The following is a 13323-nucleotide window of genomic DNA, read 5'->3' on the forward strand; positions in this document are numbered from 1 at the left end:
CGACTAGACGCTTCCAACTGATTCTCGTCTTCGCAATCGAAATTTACCAGCTTTTGCAATTATTTCCGCGACTGGCGTCATGAATTTTAACTAAGTGCAACAGTGGAAATCTGCCTTTAATCTTGACCTTCACCTCGAGCAATAACCAACAATCAACAGGGGAATTTCCACTACGGCAGGTACCACAGCATATTCATGAGCCGAAATATGTTTCATTTTGCCTCGGTATCAATTTACATTTCACAAGTAACAAACAGTTTTTATGGAATTTTATGCAAATTTAAAAGTTTTCTGGCTTCCAAAGGAAAAAATAATTGCGAGTTTAAAATTAAAAAAATTAAGGCCCGTGCCAGACGTCTTATAGTCTGGAAATTTTATTTTCACGGTTTTTATACAGCGCGTTTAGAGAATGTAAAATAAAATTGCTTTAGTAGCATCAAGTTTCCTACAAGTAATGTTAGGTTAATGAAGATAAATTTGATGAACGTTTTAATGATCCTTAGACGCAAATTTAAATACTTAGTAAAATTTCCTCCAATTGACTTATTCATGTTTTGTAGTAGACTGCATTAGCTATTCTCCGTTGTTTCATTTCTAGTATTCAAGGGCACGGTTTAGTGACGGTTAAGAAGTTAACATCTGCTTTTACTATCTGCGTTTTCTGCGGCTTTTGTGGTTGCATTAAAGTTTAACAAGACACCAAGCAAAAAAATCTGTAATCTCGTGGAAGTTTCTCGGCTTTGGAAATTCGTCGATAAAATCACAAAAATACAGTTGAACCTTAACATTCTTATCAATAAAAAGTTTTGAAATATCGGAATTGAAAAAAAGTATTTCGGTATATCGTCTACGCACCAAGATTTACAATGAAATATATTTCAACTTTAAAAACTTCCAGCGATTTCGTACAAGAAGACATTTTCTGCGCCAACTTCCACGATCCCCAAGGTGTAGTTTGACATATATGCGAATTTATCAGCGATATAAGAGTCAGAAAATCACGTTTACAACAAATTTTCATCGTGTTATACCTTTTCATTGGGTAATAAGGTGATTTACTATTTATTTGAAAAGTTTTCGCTTGAAAATGTGCTTTATACGAGTTTGTAGTCCCCATTTTTTTTACATTTCGGTATTAACCGTAATTAAATGAAAAAACAAGTCGAGTTATGTTGAATCCGCTTTCGTAGGGCTACCTAGTTACAGTTATGAACCGTGATCATTAAAACTTTGCAACAGTTGTGGTAAAGCTTAAAACGCTGAAAGTGCGTCGACAAAACAATGAACCGGAACCTACGTCGGCAATATTTTCCGGACGCGCCCTTTAAATAAACAAAAATCACTTGATTGCCTTACCGTTTAGGAATCGACGAAAATATTCTTACGCTGCCATGTTCGGATGGAATCAAACCTAAAACAACAAAAAGAGAATTTAGTGTGCAAATAAACGCGACGACTCCAATTAGTTTAATATACTAGTACCATCTGAGAAATTTGTGAGCAGATTGCGAAGCTTGCTTCCAAGGTAAATAATACCAAGTCAAAACAAGCAATTTTGTTGAGTGACTTTCCACCAAAAATAAACTACCAAATCTTGGGTGTATTGGTTTTCCGGGGCGCATCTCGATTTACATGATTTTATTTCGTGGCTCGACAAGTCTATTAAGATTAACAAGGGAATTGCGTAACCTGAAAACTTGAAGCACTAATCTTGGTGTTTTTCCATCGCACTGGTTTATTTTCTGCGACCGACGCACCAAGAGTGGACGCTTTATATCGTATTTACTCATTTTTAAGCTCCTTGAATTCTCCGCTCTGATATTGCTTTGTAGAGGTTTTCATCTCAACTTGGTTTAATGAAAATAAAGAGTAAATATACTCAATTGTGGCCACAGAATCAAGTTTCTTTAACTTTATTATCATACCTTCCATAAAAAAATGATCAAAATTTCAGACAACACGAAAATACAAATTGAGATACTTAGATATTTACAAATAATTTGGTGATGTTGGTTTCAGTGAAAATAATCATTCATAAGAATAAAAATAGCGTGACTATCACAGAATACCTAAAATAGTGAGGGTAAAACGAAAAATTGTGAGCTAAAGGGTACCCATATACGGTCATATTTGTCTGATCAGATGAAATATCGATGTCGCGACACATCCGAACAGATAAATCTGTGGACAAATAAATCCGATCTATTGATGTAAAGACAAAACTGAACATCTATGGTAGCCTTAAGGACTTTAGTTTCATTGGTTGGGAGCTTCAGCTGATTCATCAACTTTAGATACGTCTTCTTTGCATATAGCGACATTTGTTTTAAAAAATTTGGTTCATAATTCCCTATGGAGTTTGGACTCCTTCCCTCTAGTCTCCATGATGATGATAATCAAAGTGAGGTTATGAAATTATGAATCTGAAGGAAATGTCAAAGCATTCCAACTACAAAGGCGGCCTATGTTTATAAAAGAGAAAAAACCACGGCCTGCCTGATCACATTTTTTTAACATCCGATATTTATACCAAATATAAAACTTGGAAATTTGACAAATATAATAACGTTATTGTATATTCACATTATTCATTATCAAAGATTCAACAACACCACAATTTATATTAAAAATATATGCTACAACACTGAACCTAGGGGAAAACAAAGTTAGGTAAAATGTCAACAGCGTATAATGAGGATTTTACCAGTAATATAAATAACAAAATAAGAAATAAGGCGGGTGCTAGATCAAAACCTACCGGACATCATAATAAGCAGGTAAACATTAATTGATTATAATATTTTAGGTTAACAATTTGTGTTGAAGCAATTAAACTGACAAATAATCGAACAACTTTGTCATGTTATAAAAAAAGCAGTCAATATGTGACTGATGAAATATTTATGTTATTTGTATCAAAGTGACAGGTTTCAAGAATTCTATGCAAAACAGAAACAATAGAAATAGGTCGATAGTTGTTTGGAATATCCTTGTCCCCTTTTTCAAATATTGAAATTACTCTTCAAAATTTGTATACATATTTTTTCTAGATTCAGTTAAAGGTAACTTAGCTAAAGACAAAAATGTCGAATGATTATTTATTTAGAAACACGATTATTATCAGCCTGATGTTTAGCTTTCTTCATTATTTTTTTTTATATATGTTACTGTTCCTTAGAACGTGGAAGCAAATCAGTGTGTTAACGAGCGTTCAAATGAATTTGTTCTTAAGCAGTCCCTGATATTCTCTCTCTTTAGTCGAAATCTTTAGACAATTCCTTCAGATGCACAATTTCACTTTGATCATCTCTTCGTCTGTTGACATAAATATGGAATTGCAGTATACGATTCATTTTATATTTTTTCCCTAACTCTGTCAACGGTTTCTGAAATACGTATTGATGGTCGTCTACTTCCACTCTTTCGCCCTGCACTTCATGTTTCACATTTGACAGCTCAGGAAGCTACACTATACATTAATGGAAATAAAAGCAAACATCTGAACACTTAACTACGAATTTTATTTATCACACTTTAGTACTAACTGAAGCTCTTCTCTGATATTTTTTCTTTGATTATTAAACCACTAAGACTAACTTTACGACTTCCCAAAATTTCTATTGATAATAGGCAGGGTATTTCACGAGTGATAATGAGCCCGGCAACCCACAATACATTGGAACGTAAATCTGGACATGGAGGCGATAAATATCCGGCTTTTCCTCCTGATGTATTGTGGGTTGCATTTTCTACTCCGCCGGGCTCATTATCACTCGTGAAATCCCCTGTATTGATATTAATAAAGGAAAATTACACCAAAATGATGTTATCAGTGGTGCAGATAAATCATAACAGAGATGCCCTGAGCCTAAAGGGTTGTAAAAGCGATTAGCCGTTGCATTTAAACCGAGACAAAGTTTGTCCATAATCAAACGGAATTAATTCGAATCCTGGGAGTATTTGCCCTGGTGGAATATCTCATTTTGGTGGCAGCTGTGTCTCTAAACAGATTAGAACGCGTCTGAAAAACAACAGAACTCTCACGTATAACAAGCTCGGGGGCTCTGCGATGCGTGGCGGCTGTGCTTTATTACATTTGCTGCTCCACCTCTCGCTAAATCGCTTTATCTTACCTACGGAAGACATGACACACGCCTATGATATTTTAAGCGCAGATTTGTCACAATTATTTTTTAGATCAGCGGGATCCAGATTTGTTCCTTTCTTTTCCATCACAAACACGATCTCGATCTGTTAATTGGGAGGGTGGATGCGAAAGTCGAGCTTGGATTTTTCCAACGGGACACAGCGTCTGGGGTGAAATATTTTTAGTCCGGCTTTCCCTTTGATCTGATCTATCTGAACTTTATATTGACGATCTTGGGTCAGACAAAGCGTCATGTCTCGTCACCTCCGACAAGTTCTCGTGGAAAAATTGAGTGATTACCGGCCAGTCCTTTGAGGTTCTCCGGAAATTGCGACATCGCGAAATTTTACGGCCATCGACAACAGATGCACCTTGTGGGAATTGTGTTTTTATCATTTTATTTACGCTCGTTTCTTTGTAGACTTTGAAACGACCCTAACTCAAAGTTATTGTCGCAACTAACACACAGTTTAAAAGAAAAACGTTTAAGCCGCAAGTTCGGAAAGTGAAGCTTAAATGTTCCGGTCTGGTTTAGTTAATTAAAATAAAATCACGGAAGCGGCTGCGATATGTCTGTTGGTCGACGCCATTCGATACAGCTCACGAATCTTTCATGAAAACAGAAAAACAAAACTAGATCGAAAATGTCAACTTCCCGTCAAAGTGCAATACAACCAATCGAATACTGTCGTCTGGACAAAATACATTTTCTATACAAACACATCGCTGCTGATACAATTTTCTTCACCTCTCTGCTTTAACGAGGACGTTCAAGAGGAATAAAACTATATTTTTTTATCCCGCTATAAAAACTCACTTAGCGTCGTCGCTCTGAATAATTAAGTGCGTTAGCAAAAACTTCAAAACACCTGAAACGTTTCAATAGTGACACAAAATCAATGCAGAATGGTCCGAAGGAAAATATCGAAAGTTGTTCAAAAGTTCAATATTGTTTAGGGCCAAATTAAAGTTTAGTACAGTAAACTCCAAGGAAATGGAAATATTAAGCTTTTGTTGTCCTGGTAAATTCTCCAGGACTCGCTTAAATCCTTTCCTGTCTCGTTTCGACATTATTTTGTTATTCGTGGAAAAGGTTTCTTGCAAAGACACGAACATTACTCAAAAATAATTGCGAGCTTTGTCTTTGATCCTTTTCAATAAAACAAAATTGGCAAGGCCGGTCTGAACTTGCCAATACTATTCACACGGCGAAGTAGATACGCAGATTAAATATTCAACAAAAGAAGAAGCATATGGATATCTGCGACCACGAGTCTTTTGTTACCTTTTGTGCCACAGGTATTATAGTTATAAAGTTTTTTGTTATCCAGCCCTAAAGCCCGTCACAGAGCTTTTTGGTCTATAACCATTACTAAAATTTTCAGAACTCACAAAAAGAACATTTGCGGTGGCTCCTGACAGAGGTAAATGACACAATTTCTCTTGTAGTTCACTCGCATGGAAAGAATTTTTTTGTTCGAACATTTTGTACCAAGTAAATGTTTTAATTAAATTACGACACGATATAGAAATGTTCGCTTACAGCTCAGGATGTCGTCCAATTTTAGAATAACGCGTCGCGTGACTCTTATCCGATTATCGTCAAAACTTCGTCCATTATCAATCTATTTCTTGCCTAAATGGTAAAAGAGGTCGATAAAGCGAAATCGCTCCACTTCTCACCGTGCTCCCAATAACTTCATTCAAACTAAATAATCAGTAAATAATAACTGTAGATTTTTGAAAATAAGAGAAACAAGAGATATAGAATATTGTACAACTAGTGACGAAAAGTGCGAATTTCTCACGAGAGTGAAGAAGTTGTGGCACGAGACAAAATCTATTGCCGCAATCATATGAGTGATTTTATTTGCTTCTGCTGCTTCTATAGTGGTCGTATAAAATAGCATATTGTGTAACAAGTGTAGAAAAGTGCCAGTTTTTCACGAGTGTCATTTCATTAGGTCAACGTAATAATTCTATTATCAATAAATTAACTTAGTCGGTTGTGCTATTGCTTCCTAGAGACTAAAATTACTTTTTTACTTCCTCGTTTGAAAGACTAAAATAACGCTTTATATAATCGTACAAGAACTTCTTTTTCCTATTTTATTTATTTAGATCTTTAATTATTATGAAAGTGTCAGCTTAGTGTTAGCTAGACCACACCAAAGAAAACATCTCGACACACACAAATCCTTTTATCTTTTTGAAATGGCTTTTTAAGCTACTGGGAATTACACAACGAAGTTCACGTGTCCACCTGAATACGGAATTGACCTGGGTGCGATATTGAGCCCCGAGCTTAATAAACTATCGAAGTTCATGTTAAAACTTGTTCGAAGAAAGGCGACATTATGGTCTGGGAACGACACAACTCAACGGCACTAACGAATCCTTCTTCCAGTTGGGAATGTTCCGGTGGTTAGGTGTGCTTGACGCGAGATTAACTACACTGATTTTACAACTTGTCCCCTATTTCATGTAGAAACATGTCCTTTTAAAGTGCTCACGTCAGACACTTAAATCGTCTCTGATGCGGCAACTTGCATTTACATTTTACTGTCTCAACTTTGGTAGTTATAAAAGTAATGTGGGGAAACGACTGCACGGTATAAACGACATAATTGTGGTATTACGAAAACTCGAGTTTAATGCATACTTAAACGGAAATTAAGTGTTAATGGATTATGAGGGATCAATTAAGGGGAGACGAAAGAGTCTAATCCTGAAAAAGAACGAAACTCGTAAATACACTTTGAGAACTTTTGTTCTGGTGTTTTTTTCTTTTTCAACAGAATTGCATTTGGCAACTTTCTCGAGTTAGAGCAATTCACACTCTTTCTTAATTCCGCAGTTTTATATTTCTAATATTTTCTTAATAATTATTCGAAGCCCACAAGTTTATTCGCATTGAAAGACAGTTTATACAATTAATTTCATCTTGATTTAAATTTTTTACACTTCAATACTCCTCATTCCAAGTTGGTGAATACTGAATACGTATATTTCTATCCCAAAGTCTATGGAGCGTACACGTGTAGAATTTTACCGAAACCGGTTTACACATGTTCAGCACGAAATAATTTAGCAAACAGCAAAGCCAATAAGAGCCTCCACATCAATAGTTTCCAGGAATTCTAGAAATGCTCGATCGTGTACAATTTGCTACCGTTGTGTATCTAATGCATAGACAATATTCTATCAAAAGACAACTAGAAAATCAAATAGGGAAAATACAATATAGGGTTGGCAGCTCTGTATGCCAAAAAGTTTGACATTTGTTATTTCATAAAAATCTACAAAAGTGCAAAATAAAACATTTGGTCGGCCGAAAAATCTAATACAAATGTCATACGGTACAGCGCTCCAACTAATCAAGCACGAGGCGGAGCCGAGTTTTCGTGCTGTAAAATATCCCTACCGTACTAGAGTAAATAAGTGAATAACTATTAACACCGACGATTGCAACGACTGAATAATTTACAATAAAGAAAAATGAAAGGTTCAATGTACCTGACCTGTAATTTTATTTAAAAAGTAAATAAACAAACAAACATAGGCAAAATTGATTAAATTAATAAATTGGGTCCAGATTAAAAGCTTAGGTACTCCACCAAAAAAAAAAAAAAAAACTAATTTAGTTGATATTGATAAGGTTGAATTTACATCAAGGAAGTGGAAGTAAACTCCGATTTGGAGATAAATCAGTTGTAAAAAGCGAAAGAATTGGGAGAAATTCTATTGAATTTAAATCGAGTTTCCAAATTTCCTTTTTGCTAATGACAGTTTGTCTTGTTTCTGTTGAAGAAGAAGAACAACTGGTAGTAAATTTGAGTAAATATGGAAGCGTGTTGTCGCTTGCCTTTCGTTTTTATCAGTTTGGATCGGGCCATCAAATTTGGAAGAAATAGCACATTCGAGTGTTCAAATGTCGGTACAAGATCAGATATGATCCACGCCCTCTCCACCGTGCACGCACCAAACAAGACAGCCTTATTATTAGCGGCTCAAAGTCGATTAAAGCGTCGGTTTAATTTAAGACCGACATAAAGTTCTCCGATAAAGCAGCGAAGGGTGCAGATAACAAAGTCGCATAAAGTAGGTCGAAGAGTGGACGCGTCTATTTCCAGCGAAATATTCGAGGCGGTGGTAGCAGCAGGTGCTCATCACCTGTCCTATCGATTACTGCCCCATCAATATAAAACTTATACATGCGAGACTCAAGTTTGAGCCAATTTGGTCAGTCCACCAGACCGTGCGTTATTGCCTCCGAAAGGGAATAACGTAACGCAACACGTCAAAACATTAACACTCAAACTGTGTTATTGATGGAGGAGTCATTAAAAGCAGAAAGTAAAATACCGACTCGCATAAATTCAGGTTTTGTTTTAATTATGGCAGTCTCGCCTGGTGTGATTTATGGATTTTTTGCGCGAAGGAAATCAATTAAAGTCTCAAAGTTATTATCTGTGATTACCATCGAGCAATTTCGTGCAAAGTCCTGCACACTGTAGTAATCTGGATTTGAGCTACATCTATAACAGAGCCGTAATTAGCAAATGAATACCTACGATTATGCAGGTCTTTACCTTAATTAAATTGGCCGTCTAGACCTCAGCTACATTAACAGATACAGCAATTCTATATAATTGAATGAATGTAGTGCTGGCTTCAGGTAGTTGCTTTAATCTAATTTTTCTCACCACGGGGTTTCGAGCAGACTCTCAAAAAAGGAGACGTCAATATAGAAGTTTGATAGTAAATTAAATTACAGGAATGCCAATAAAGAAGTTCATGAGGAATCTGATATAGCGTGCTCAAATTGGCTTAATACCATGCATGTCTGGTATGTCACAAATGATTTTAGCTAACGTGGAATTTGACTCGACTGCACTGCATTTTTCAGACGGTAATGAGGTTCAGTAAATTTATTAAAATACGCTGAACTGGTTGTGCACTATAGCACGACTGCTTTGTAAAACTGCAGTATGGAAATTCAAGTAATTAACACGAAGTTAGAAATGAGTCGGCCGTTAATTTGAATACATCTATGTCCAACTGTTAAATTGTAAACAAGTTAAAATGTAGAGTCTGATGAAACAGTTTGCAAAGTTTCTAGGAGATTCTTCAGTAGAAATGGAATTAAAATCACGTCTTAAGTAACTTAAAACCTGTAGTAGGATTACTAGACCTGACAAAGTTGTCTTCAAAGGTAACGAGAGTAGTTCCATAAAAGTAAACTTCTAATGTAAGAGTTTTCGTGCACTTTTCATATACATACTTGGTAGTATAGTTGTGCTCAACAGGGGTCAAAAATTATTGGAAACATTTCTCTAAAACACCTAAAGTTGACGGTCAAACAATTTTTACAATGTTTATCGTTTCATGTAAAGGAAAGAAAAATTATGGGAGAACGGGGCATGATTATCAACTAATTAGAAGCTGATTGGTTGTCATTTAAAAAATGCGTAAATATTATTGGTTCACATCAATTATCTAACTGGGGTTTACAATAATGGACTGTAATTAGACAAGAGATTTTTTGTACCCAGAAAAAAAGTTTTAGTGTTATGCAACGAGATATGTCGTAATAAAGGAAAAGAAAATTATGGGAGAACGGGGCACGATTATCGACTAATTAGAAGCTGATTGGTTGTCATTTAAAAAATGCTTAAATATTATTGGTTCACATCAATTATCTAACTGGGGTGTACAATAATGGACTGTAATTAGACAAGAGATTTTTTTGTACCCAGAAAAAAATGTTAGTGTTATGCGACGAGATATGTCGTAATAAAAGAAAGGGAAATTATGAAAGAACGGGGCATGATTATCGACTAATTAGAAACTGATTGGTTGTCATTTAAAAAATGCTTAAATATTATTGGTTCACATCAATTATCTAACTGGGGTGTACAATAATGGACTGTAATTAGACAAGAGATTTTTTGTACCCAGAAAAAAAAATTTAGTGTTATTCGACGAGATATGTCGTAATTTAAAAACACGAAATATTACTATACAATATAATGTATTCCAACTTTAAAAAAACGATGCTTGGCCATGACAATCTGACAGATTTCATCCTGTATATCTGAATAAAAGTTTGGTTAGGAATTTTGAAAATTTTGAAGGCACAGTGTTGCCATACTTAGGTTCCGCTTTTTTGCGAATCGATTGAAACTGTATTACAAGAGATTAATAGAGAACCTAGCATTTTTTATTAAAAATAGCAATTGAAAAAAAAAGACAAATCAAAATATAAACATCTGGTGGCGGCTTTAGTCGTTGAATGAGTTTCAAGAACGCTTGCTTTAGTTTAACAAGCAGAAAACGGATAAGTTCTCCAAAATGTAATCCCTTTTTTTAAAAGACATCTACACTTTAACCTCCTCCATTATTTCATCTTCAGAATTATCTTCATCATTAGATTCCGAATCATCTTCTAATGTTTAGCCCACGAATAATTTCGTTCAGATCTCTTTTAAAAAATGGTTCCCTTTTCTGATTTTCCTCTTTTTGTAGTTCTAGTATCCTCCAGACCCTTTTTTGTAATTATGCAATATATAACAGATCCCACCTATAAATTAGTTATACAGTTCAGGATTTCATCGAGTACAAATTCATTGTTCTCACATTGAAGATATCCATCAATCAGTTAATAATCGCATCATTACTTAGATCGGGCTTATCTCGTTTAAAATGTGTCTAGCCCATCAACACACCACGTTTTGTCTTGACAAACACAACTTTTGGCATTATGCACTTGTAATAAACCCTTTAAATTATTACTTTATGTTGTCTAATTTAAAATAAATTGGAAAAACGTCAAAATGACATTTATTGACAACTTTATTTACTTTTTGTTTTAGAATCATCTTGCAACATAGCACTTCAAATTTAGTTACAAAAGATTTACAACCAAAATGAAATGAAATATAACTACTGCTTTCCTCAGTACTGCCAATTTAACAAAATTAAAGCATGGCAACCTATCGTTTTTTTAAAGATGGAATAGATTATATTTATTTTATCACTAGTTGAAACATACTCGAATTTTGTCGCTCTAGCAAATACATAATCAATACAGGGTATTTCACGAGTGATAATGAGCCCGACGGAACTGAAATGCAACCCACAATACATTTCCGAAAAAAGTTGACTACTGAAATTAAAATATCCGGCTTTTTTGAAAATGTATTGTGGGTTGAATTTTTAATTTCGTCGAGCTCATTATCACTCGTGAAATACCCGGTATTTATCTGTCTCAAAAAGCAAAGTGTGTTTTTATCGACCTGAAAGTATTTTTCTTGCTTGTTTATTAAAGAGGAAAAAATTATTTATAAAAAGCATATAGCCACATTGGTTATTTGGAAATTTGGCACACACACGTGTACCTGTAAGAATATGACATATTTGCTACAAGTCTCCTATAAAACTTCATAATGATTTCTAAATTAAGATTTTTTAACAAGAAATGTTAACGTTTTATGATTGCTGCATTAGGTCCTTTTTTCTTTCAAATATATGTATTATACGGACAAATAAAAAAAATGTTCGCGTTGTAATTTTGAACACATTAAACAGCTAATTGTTAATATTGCTAATGCGATACGCGTGAGCTAGCTCTGTACTGTTGTTTACAGCGAGGTTTGGCCGGCTGTTATTTTACAAAGGTGTTCGAATGTTTTGAAGGTTTACAGTAATAGCGGAATTAACATACTCGTAATAACAGCGCTTAGAGAGTAGAACCGTACATTCAATACTCTGAGAGCTTTAATAAATTGTTATTCTACTTGCAAAAAAGTAATAATAAAAATTAGTTCTCCCAGAAACCGTGAACACGTCAAAATTTATTTTCGTGATCTGCAATTGCAAATTTTAATTAATTACTAAAGTTGCCGCGCTCCAATAAACGAGGATTTAGAAAGCGACCACAAAAAAGCTGATTAAATTTGAAAGCTCTTTTTCTCGTTTCAGTATATCACATTCTCTTTCGGCAATGTAATAATTTCAACCATTTACTTGATTAGACCGTAGCAGATAATATCTCGTTATTAGTGAATAATTTACGGTCCATAAGACTGAACTTTGGAATTAGACTGTCCTGGCGCATCCACCATTATTGCACCGCATCCCTATAATTTTAATGCCATGTCGTCACCCGTCGTCGCGTAATCGTACGCTTTCCGTTTCATTAAAATCCGTCACTCCGGTTCAACTCTATACATATATAATGTTGATTCCTTTGATCTGATATTTCTGAAACGCAGGAAATAATAATTTTGCGCGGCTTTATTGTTTCGGCCCAGTTCCTGTTGCACGCAAATTGTCGACTCGAACATTTTCGACTGTTTGCACGAAATTGTTCCCTTTTCATATTGATGATCTCGTAGGTGTTGTTTTGTTTTTGTTTGTTCCATCCCCCACGTCATCTAATTACGCTTCACCGAGCAATTATTCTGATGTTTGCCGGCAGTGTGTTTGCGAGTGTCCAAACATTGTTCGACAACTTAATGATATACAAATAGGTCGCTCCTGTTTTAATCCGTATAAATAACGCGACCATGCGTCATGTTCAATCGTTTTTGACTAGTTCCGTAAATGGTCGTTTTATCTGACGAGCCTTCAACGTTCGTCAAAATTAAAACCTTGTTTTGGAATCCTCTGGATCATAAAATGGTCTAATAAAGGATATTGGACTTTTTTATATTCCACATTGCTTGCGCAAAATTCAATCCACTCAATAACACCTACATTTCTTATTCACATTCTAATCTCGACAACTCAATTCACTGTATCAACAAAATCCAAGCACTTGTAAAAATAATATAATTGAATTTGTTAATCGTCTTGAAATTTTGCTATACAGAGTGATTCACGAGTAATAATGAGCCTAAAGAAATTTGTGATGCAACCAACATTACATTGGAATTTGTATGGGGAACATGTATTGTTGGTTGCATCACAAAATTTGTTAGGCTCATTATTATTCGTGTATCAGAAAAATATATAATACAAAGACTTGTTTATAGTAAGTTAATAAAAGTTGATCCAGAGAAGTTATAAATGACAACTCCCATTCAGCCAGGCATGTTTTGAATGAAATAACATGATTGCCTTCCTTCAGTAAATTATTCCAAACATGCTTCACATTCGTTCTAAGTTACTCT

At 34.9% G+C, this 13323-nt stretch overlaps 1 protein-coding gene across 4 annotated transcripts in view; it reads right to left on the minus strand.

Moving 5' to 3' along the window:
* The window catches only part of LOC138135045 (protein stum-like), a 94338-nt gene that overhangs the window by 58418 nt on the left and 22597 nt on the right, over nt 1-13323 (minus strand). For all 4 annotated transcript variants that reach the window (XM_069053681.1, XM_069053680.1, XM_069053682.1 and 1 more), the window contains exon 2: nt 1357-1411. The gene's annotated coding sequence lies outside the window, so the exon portion shown is untranslated. The remainder of the gene's footprint in view (nt 1-1356; nt 1412-13323) is intronic.

The sequence above is a fragment of the Tenebrio molitor genome, chromosome 7 (genome assembly GCF_963966145.1).
Source record: "Tenebrio molitor chromosome 7, icTenMoli1.1, whole genome shotgun sequence".
Taxonomy (NCBI): Eukaryota; Metazoa; Arthropoda; class Insecta; order Coleoptera; family Tenebrionidae; genus Tenebrio; species Tenebrio molitor.